Source organism: Chrysochloris asiatica, unplaced genomic scaffold, assembly GCF_000296735.1.
Source record: "Chrysochloris asiatica unplaced genomic scaffold, ChrAsi1.0 scaffold00009, whole genome shotgun sequence".
Lineage (NCBI taxonomy): Eukaryota > Metazoa > Chordata > Mammalia > Afrosoricida > Chrysochloridae > Chrysochloris > Chrysochloris asiatica.
Window position 1 is genome coordinate 2,585,475 of NW_006408527.1, and position 10,616 is coordinate 2,596,090.

A 10,616-nucleotide genomic window follows, 5' to 3' on the forward strand; every position below is an offset into this window, starting at 1 on the left:
TGGCAACGGTGTTGAGGTTGGCCCAGGATTGCACAGTGTTTTGTTCTGCTGTGCATAAAGTCAGTATGTGTCAGTACCAACTCGATGGCACCTAACAACAACAACAATGAGTATCATAAAGTATCTTGTACCAGAAGACCCAAATCACAGAACAAAGGATAAAGAGTGGATTTATTTACATACCATACTAACATACATTGTTTATGGTTTCTTGAAAATAAATAATTAAAAGAACATAACAGAAAATCTCACAAGTAGTTTGCTGCTAATATGTACATATATTGTATAAAAAGGTGTATTTGGGTTTTTTAAAACCTGTTTGACTTCTAAATTTTAACTTGATTTAATAAAGTTGTTTAACTTGATTTAATAAAAATGTTTATTTTATCTTGATTTAACAAAAATGGTTTTTTTTAAACAAAAAAAACTGTAAGCACCTTTGTCTCCTAACTGATAGAGAATTTAATTAACCTTTGAGGCAAATTACTCCTTCATGTTTTGGAGAGAAAAAAAAATTCTGTTCAACAACATGGCATCCATTCTGAGTACAGGTATTTCTAGTAGAAGATTTAGATGTTTGTTTGAGACAAGTGCTTCTTGTGTTCTGTATGGATAGACACTGCCTTACAGTTTGTCCGTGTGTGTGTGTTTTCAGGAACTTACTCATAGAAAATTTGAAGGCAAAGACTCTAAGGAATGAAGTAAGACAGTATTTATTGTGAGCAAAAAAGAAACTGTAAAAGGCACTAGCAATATAATGTTTGTTCACACATGGCATTATTCAAAAGAGAAAAACATAGAGTTTAGAAAATATTTTCACTTTGGAGGCACCAGGACAAAGCCTTATTGGGTGGATTTTGAGTAGTCTCCCTTAGGAGAGAAAATCACCCACCATAACCAATTCAACAGCTACTTCATATAGCTGCAATCACTTCCAGAGCCACATCCACATCTGCATTCAAAAGTCCAGCCTTAAAGCTACTGCTGCTGTGGATGTGACCAAGACTGAACTGCCCACCGCTTCCCTCTTAAGTTACTGGTTCATGAGATGAAGTCTGACCCACGGTTACTGAGCGATGGAGGTTGGCAAATATGCCTGTACTCTAGCTGCAGAGGAGATTGAGAAATCTCATCAGCAGAAGAGGGTCTTTGCCAATCTCTCTCCTCAAAGTCGAGGGATTCCCAAACATAGGAGAGTGTCTGAGTGGTCCAAACCAATGACAAACACCCACTTTGTTGTTGTTGCTGAGTGCCGCAGAGTCATTTCCCACTCATACTGTCCCTATATAGGGTTTCCAAGGCTTTAAATCTTTTGTGGGAGAAGAAAGCCTCATCTTTCTCACATGCAGCATCTGGTTCACAGTCCAGTGTTTATCCTATAGTGTTACATTACACATCACAATATCATTTTAAATGTGGTGCTGTTTTATAATCCAATCAGACTTGTTACCATCAGCTTCATTTACTACCTCTGAACTCAAATACACAACAGTAGAATATGCTTAATGAACAGGAATTTTAAGTTCATTAATTCAACTGATTCAATAAGTATGTGTTGGATACCAAATATGTGTAATGTACAGTATTTAATAATAATTTGGGGTTATAAGATGTGGTGCTATAGGGTAAGCATTAGACTGCAAACTCCCCAGATGCTCCTCAGAAACCCTACAAGATTGCTGAGTTGGAACTGACTCGATGGCACTTAACAACAACCACAAGATCTGGGAAGCAATGTGGGCCAACATACCTAAAATACTCTCATTAACATTTATTAATATTTCCCATTTATATACATCCACATAGTAAAATCCATTGATATATATTAAAATTATACATTCTAACCATTAATTATGTATTAAAACTTTAAAAATTTTTTTAAATTGGAGCATGGAGAACTAATACAAGCTGCTTTGTACAAGTTCTGTCCCCTGATCCCAAAGTCTTATATTTCAAGATTAGAGATGACAGATACAGAGAAGATCAATGCAATGGATGGATAGATGATAGATAGATAGACAGACAGACAGATAGATAGATAGATAGACAGATGTTGTTAAGTGTCACTGAATCAGTTCTGACCTATGGCAACCCTGTATAGGGTTTCCAAAGAGGGCCTGTTGTGTTTGAACCACTGACCTTGCAGTCCAGTGCATTATCTTTAAGGGCCACACCAGGACTCTAGATAGGTAGGTAGGGCAGGCAGACAGACAGAAAGATAGATAGATAGAAAACTATGACAAGTTGTTATCTTGCAAGTAGGAAGCATCTCAGACTTTTCACAGTTGTAAGCTTAACAGAAGATGATTCAAACTCAGCAGCCACTCCTCAGAAACCCTATACCGGATCACGGTAAGTCAGAACTGAGCCGACAGCACTTAACAACAACAACATAATCTAGGTAAAACTAGTCCGGAGACCACAGAAAGCAATCTTAAGTGAAATGGAAAGTGGTAAACAGTCTGCATAGAAACCACAAATCCAGGACTGAACAATACTGGGTCTGCACGTGACATACAGAACTAATATGTTTCCAAGGCTTCCAGTAATGCTGTGAAAAAAGAAAATTGGCAATAGATTGGATTTCCTGTAATCAAGGGGTTTGGGAGATAAGGGTAGAGAGGCAGACTAGAGGGCAGATTACACACTGAAGAATTTGGGCTTTATTCTACAATCATGGGTACTTTTAAGAAATGATCAGATTTATGTGGGAGTTTTAATTTTGTTGGTTTTTTGTTTTACTTTTAATATCTCTCTGACAGCAATGCCCAGGATGATTATAACAAGTGATAACAGTAGGCAGAAAAAATAGGGAGGATAACACTAGTGTAGGTAACAGCTGAAGAGGTCTTCGAGTAAGGTCTAGCAATTCTCCTCCTATCGCTCATTAAAATGCTGTTAAAAATAGAACTAGCTTCTCTGCTAATCTAAAATGCATTTGTTCCTGGCTCGAGAATTTGAAATGCAGCAAATATGCTTCTTAAACTCATCCAAATTTAATGTATAATCAGTTTCCACTATATATCTTCCTGCTACACTGTATCTTATATCTAAATGGTCAGCAGATTTTGAATCAAATACTTTCCTGAAAGAATTTCATACTGTTCCCCTTGTAGAAGCCATGCTTCTTTCTTTGTATAGCCTTTGTAGAAGACAAGATGGGAATACCAGAAATATCTGTTTTCTTCCCTTGAGTCTTTCATTTCTCCTCTTTCTTCAACCCCACCACCCCCAACTTCTGTTTCTTCCTGTCATTAGATTCCTAAAAGCTCCCATTTGTAGCTGATAGCTGACACTGACAATGTCCCAAGACTAAAAGCCAAGAAAAGAGTGTTTGGGGCTTCAAATACCTAAACTCCCACATGTCTGCGGTCCCAGCCCCCGCTGCTGTTGACCTTGCTTCTTCCTCCAGCAGGTTCTCATGATTTGATCCCACACCCTACTCTCCCTATATCCTGAATTGTCTTCCTTTGGGTGCTTGTGGCATTTACTCACCTCCCTCCCTCTCACAACTGATGTCCATGTTGCTTTTATCCCAAGAAACACTTGGCCCTCAGAGAGAAGTTCAAGTTACATTCATAATGACCCTAGAAGGTAGAGGCATGAAAGAAAACCTTACCTTCATTTTACAGATGTAAAACCTAAGCCACAGAGACATGAAGTGACTTAAACCTTAGTCACATAGCTAATTACTGACAGAATCAGAACAGCCTGGCCGCCTTCTTCATGATGCACTGCAATTTCTAGGGCACCAACACCATAATTTTATATCAAACCCAAAGAGTTTTCATTCATATTTAAGGAGTTTCTTATAACTTTCCACATTGCCACAATACTCACAGGGGGGAGAAATTGTTAAAGCTTAGAATAGACTACAGTGTCATGATTCAGATTGCCTTCCTTTCTCTTTAGAAAGAAGGAGATGGAAAAGGAGATACAGAAAAATCAGGCCTAAAGTTATGTTAGAACATTTCAGCTATACCTTAGACACAACCGGAGAATTTAAGAAGTTATTTAGAGTTCAAAATAAAACATTTGAAAATGATTTCCAAATGTCCAGATAATAGAAAGTGTTTAACATTTTATTGGTATAACTGAAAATAAGTTCATTCAAATTTCACCTCATTTTATATTTATATATATGTATGTATATGTGTGTGTGTGTGTGTGTGTGTAATAGAGGAGCTCTGGGTAGCATAGTGGTTACAAATCGGGCTGCAAACCTTAAGGTCAGTGGTTCGAAACTACCAGCCGCTCTGTGGGAGAAAGACGAGGCTTTCTACTCCCGTGAAGATTTACACCCTCGGAAACCCAGTACAGGGTCGCTATGGGTCAGAACTGACTCTAAGGCACTTAACAACAATATATATATACATATACATATACATATATCATGAGCTGCTATATATGTCAAGGCTGGCAGTTCAAATTCAAAAGCTGCTCCACAGGAACAATATGAGACTTTCTGCTCCTGTAAAGATTTCCAACTTCAAAAACACTCTACAGAATTACTATGAGTCATAATTGACTCAATGGTGTTAAGTGCGGTTGAGTCGGTTCCAACACATAGCTATCCCACATAGGATTTCCAAGGAGCAGCTAGGGGCTTTGATCTGCTGACTTTGAGGTTCTTAATCCAGTGCTGATCCTACAGCATGACACCAAGAGGTTGGACATATGCAAGAAATGAGACAAAATGATTATCTAAAGAATATTTTATTCTTCTCATTATACAATCTATTATATACCTCTAGGAATATAAGCACTTGCATCAAAGGCTCAAGAGACAAGCAAATACCTAACAAACAAGATTGTGCTTTCCAAAAAACCATCATTGTTGTTGTTGCAGTTGTTAGGTGTCAACAAGTCAGTTCCAACTCTTAGCAACCCTATGCACAACAGAATGAAATACTGTCCCTTTCTTATACTTGTTGTCATGCTTGAGCCCACTGTCCCGGCCACTGTGTCAATCCATCTCACTGAGGATCTTCCTCTTTTTCCCTGGCGCTCTGTTTCACCAAGCATGACGTCCTTCTCCAGGGACTGGTCCCACTTAACAACATGTCTAAAGTATGAGAGACAAAGTCTCACCATCCTCTCCTCTCAGGAGCATTCTGGCTGCACTTCCTACGAGACAGGTTTGTTGATTCTTCTGGATGTCTGTGGTACTTTTAATATACGTCTCCAACACCATCATTTAGATACATTGATTTTTCTCCAGTCTTCATTATTCACTGTCCAACTTTCACATGCATATGAAACGATTATCTTTGCTCTCGAACATATGAAAGAGGGAACAACATTTCCCTGAAATTTACATCCAGGGTTGCTTATTCAGTTTCTCACATAATGTCAATGAATTAAAATGTCTTTCTTTTTATATCCACCATAAAAATCATTTCATAGATTGCATAAAATAAATGTTTAATGTATTTTGGGAAAAGAAACAGAATAATTCTGTTTCAATAATTTCTCTCTTTCAATAATTCTCTCTCTATGATACAATTTCACTATTTGATGAATATATAAATTCAGATATATTTAAGTCATATGAATTGGCTCCTTATCACATAAATGTAACTGTCAAGTGTTTTTATCATATGTTTGATTCAGTTTGATCTGTATTTGAACATTAAATAAGCACTCTAAATTAAATCCCTTACCATCAATTCATGCACTGGTTTACGAACAACTCTGAAGTCTTACAGAATGTCAGGAAATTGAGGTCCGCCTGGTCTTTGGTCTGCTTCAGGTTCCATGTTTGTCACTTTCCCGTCTGCTGCAAATGATGCCACTGCAGAGTATCTGCCAGACTCTGTTTCTCAGGGCAGCCCAGGAGAGCGCTCCTCATGGTGATTATATGCACAAACTACCACCTGGTCCAAAAGGGCCTAGCAACCCTGACCTGCAGACTTCGAGACCAGTCTCCAAACATACACCAGCCCCTCCCGCCAGAGGCCCTGAGATCTCCTGAGGATGTGTGCTGGCCTCTGCCCCTCACTGGATCCATTTCTCATCATATCTGCCTGACTCCTTGAGTCACCTCAGCTGCTCTCTTCTTTCTGAGCACCAGCCTCCCCTCATTCTCCTCTCCTCTGGAGCTGAGACTACCTGGTTAAAACTGAGGGAGATGGGGTACAATGTATAGACACAAAACAAAAAGTACTTTAGGTAATTCTCATATATAGTATGTTTGGAGAATCAAGGCCCCCAGCCTTTGTGGTGCTGCAGGATAATGGACTGGAGTGCAAGGTCGATTTGAACCACAAGGTCAGTGGTTCATACTCATCAGCTGTTCCTCAGAAATCCTGTACAAGGTCACTAGGAGTTTGAACCAACTCAATGGCACTTAACAGCAACAACAACAACAAAAAATCAATGTGTGTGTGTGTGTGTGTGGGTATACACACACACATATAAGTGAGATGGTACTTAAGTGAGAAATTTGTCCTTTTGTGACTGACTTATTTCACTCAACATGTTTCCAAGGTCCACTGATGTATTAGCATGTATCAAGACTGCATTTTTCTTTATAGCTGAACAGTACCTCATTGTGTGTATTTACTACATTTTGTTTATCCATTCATCCAATGATGAGCATCTAGATTGTTTGCAACTTTTGACAATTGTGAATAATCCTGCAACAGACATTGGTGTCTATATATCTGTTTGCATGCTAGCTTTCATTTCTTTTGGATATATATTGAGGATCAGGATTGCTGAGTCATATGGTAGTTCTATGTTTAACTTTTTCAGGAATCTGCAGAACCTCTTTAACTGTCTTATTTAGTCAGCCTTGGGTGGAACCCAGAAATGTACAAGAGAGACCCTGCATAAATCTGAAACAGGCATTTCTGAGACTACTTGGAAAAACACTGGTGTATGTCATATGCAATAAAGGTGACTTTCCAGGAGGGAGCCCTGGAAGTGAAGTGGTTACGAGTCGGGCTGCTAACCTCAAGGTCAGCAGTTAGAAACTACAAGCTGTTGGTAAAAGATGAGGTTTTCTGCTCCTGTAAAGATTTACAGCCTTGGAAACCCTATACAGGGTCACTATAAGTCAGAATTGACCACGGCACACCACCACCACCACCACCACCACCTTAGCCTTTTATGATGAATATCCAATTAGCCATCCATCTGGAAAACAAGAGAACTGAATTCTTAGGGAGGTCAACTAATTGCATATGTTAAGCAAAATTTGTCTAAGATATAAATATTCTCAGTGTCAGAATGAAAATCTGTCCTCTTGAATTGGCAGTAGATAAAAGAGCAAACCACGTAATAAACAAGTGACAAAAAAGGAAATAGAATTTCATATATTAGAATATTTTGCATGTGTATAAAATCTACACATTCCTGTTTCACATGTTGATTTTTCAAATGTTTCATTCCATCTAATTTTGTAAGACTATAAGTTATATGGAGTCCTGGTGTGACACTGTAGGATAAACTCTGGAATACTAACCAAAAGGTGAGTGGTTCAAACCCACCAGCAGCTCCTCAGAAGCCCATACCTCCGCTATGAGTCAGAACTGACTGGACAGCAGTTAATAACAACATATGTCCTAGGGAAAGGATCAGCGTTGAACTGCTAACTGCAAGGTGGCTGTTGAAACCTACCAGCCTATTCAAAGGAGATTAATGAGGCTGTTGGGGATCGTAAAGTTTTAGTCTCAGATATTCTATATAGGATCCCTAGAAAGTGAGACTGACTCTATAGCAGTGATTTGTTTTTGCTTTTATTTGTTTATATATTAGATATATAGGTGCTCTGGTAGCGTAGTGATTACGAATCGAGCTGTGAACCGCAAGGTCAGCAGTTTGAAACTACCAGCTGTTCTGTGGGAGAAAGATGAGGAGTTCTGCTCCCATAAAGATTTATAGCCTCGGAAACCCTGTGCAGGGTCGCTATGAGTTGGAACCGACTCCACGGCACTTAACAACAACAACAACATATTAGATATATATTTTGTTTGTTAATATAGTATATATATTAGCCCTGAATGGGACAACTGTTAAGTGCTCAAATACTAGACAAAAGATTGGCTGTTACATACCCACAGCTACCTCAGAAGACAAACCTGACAATCTGCTTGTGAAATGTCACAGTCTGGAAAATTCATGGAGCACAGTTCTACTCTGCATACTTGGGGTCGGAATGTGTAGGAATGGCAACTAACAACAGCAACAACAGCATGTTACAGATCCTTGCAGGTCTAATTATCTTTTATAGAAAAACCACCTATTTTACTTTTTGCATAGGGAAATTTTTGCTTATTTTGCTTTCACCTCACAATTTATATCCAGTTTTATAATAAAATGGACACCACTCATCTGTCAAGTTTGTTATACTGTGGTGACTTGTGAGTTACTGTGCCACCAGTATTTTAAATACCAGTAGGGTCACCCATGGAGGATAGGTGTCAGATGAGCTTCCAGACAAAGGCAGACTAGGAAGAAAGAGTGATGAACTATTTCCAAATATTTAGTAACTGAAAACCTTATGAATAGCAGAGAAACACAGTCAGATATAGTGCCAGAAAATGAGCCCCTCAGGTTGGAAGGCACTCAAAATGAGACTGGGGAAGAACTGCCTCCTCAAAGTAGAGTTGACCGTGATGTCGTGAATGGAGTAAACCCTGTGGGAGTAAAGCCCACAGGACCTTTATTTGCTGATGGAGCACAACTCAAAATGAAGAGAAACAGCTGTAAACTTCCATTAAAAATCAGACCATGAAATGAATGAAGCATGAATCTGGGAAAATTGGAAGTTGTCAAAATTGAAATGGAACACATAAACATTGATATCTTAGACATTAGTAAGCTGAAATGGACTGATATTGGACATTTTGAATCTGACAACCACATGGTTTACTATGACAGAAATGACAAAATGAAGAGGAATGGTGTTGCATTTATTGTCAAAAAGAACATATCCAGATGAGTCATGAGGTACAACTCTGTTTGTGATGGGATAATATCCATGCTCCTACTGGGAAGCCCAGTTAATACCACTATTATTTACGTACCAATCACTAAAGCCAATGGGGATGAAATAGAAGAATTCTACCAACTTCATCAATCTGAAGTTGATCAAACATGCAATCAAGAATTATTGATCATTATTGGTGATTGGAATGCAAAGGTTGGGGGCAAAGAGGAATGATCAGTAGTTGGGAAAATATGACCTTGGTGATAGAAATGATGCTGGAGATCACATGATAGAATTCTGCAAAACCAATGATTTGTTCATTTCAAATACCTTATTTACACAGCATAAGAGACGATTATACACATGGACCTCACCAGATGGAATACATGGAAATCAAATAGACTACATCTGCAGAAAGAGACAATGGCAAATCTCCTTATCATCAGTGAAAACAAGGCCAGGGGCAGACTGTGGAACAGACCATCAATTACTCAAATGCAAATTTAAACTGAAGCTGAAGAAAATGAAAACAAGTCCACAAGAGCCAAAATATGACCTTGAATATACCCAACCTGAATTTAGAGATCATCTGAAGAACAGATTTGATGTATTAAACACTAAAGACCGAAGACCTATGACTAGAAGAAAGCGAAAAATCATTGAAAAGACAAGAAAGAAGGAAAAGGTCAAAATGGATGTCAGAAGAGACACTGAAACTTGCTCTCCAGTGTAGAGATGCTAATATAAATGGAAGAAATGAGAAGGTACAAGAGCGGAACAGAAAATTTCAAAGATCAGCTCGAGAACTTCCAGCTTATACTTGATTGTATATTCTTAGAGGGGGAGTAAGTAATTGCATAGAAGAAACACTTTGTTTTTTATATCTATAGAGAAAGGGCTTAAATGGAAACCTGAACCCCACTTAGAACTACTGAGAGACTAGGAGATTTACCTATGATAGTAAGAATTTCAGGAAAAGAATGGCTGTTGGGCTTATTTGAATTTCAAGCAAGCAGTTTGCCCTTGGATGAATCAATGCAGCAAAAGTCTGCCCATCAGAGAAAACCCCATTCTAGGACTGAAAGTTAAAGGGGGCCGGCAAATAGACAACCTACTATGCATGCTGGTGACCACCTGGGTCCACTTGGAGGGAAATGCAGCAGTGAAGAGAAAGAATGAGAGAGAAGAGGAAGGAGTGTCTAGTCTGAAGTTAGGGAATTGTATAGACTCCTGAGCCTACAAGCACCAACCTAACCCATGAGGGGCTAAGGCTGAGAAAGAAAGTGAAGGTACGAGCCTGTTCTAAAGTGACGGGGAGTTTTGTATGGACTCTCAACTTGCAGCTGGTACTCATTTGACCAAGTGAGGCTGGCTACAGCAGACTTAACAAGAAACAAACTGAAGGAAGAAAAAAGAGATATTTGATACTGTGCGCTGATCGATGTAAATTGCTGTATTTTGGTGGACTTTGCTGTTTTCTGGATAGGACTTTGCTTATGCACCCAGATGCTCAAAGTATCAACTAAAAGGAAGATTTATCACATCAAGAAGAATGCTTGTCTTCTCAGAGTACTGGGCTGATGCTGTTGTTGTTAAGTGGCATCGAGTTAGTTCTGATTCATAGAGACCTTGTGTAGGGTTTCTAAGTAATGGCTGGTGAGTTTGAACCACTGAACTTGTG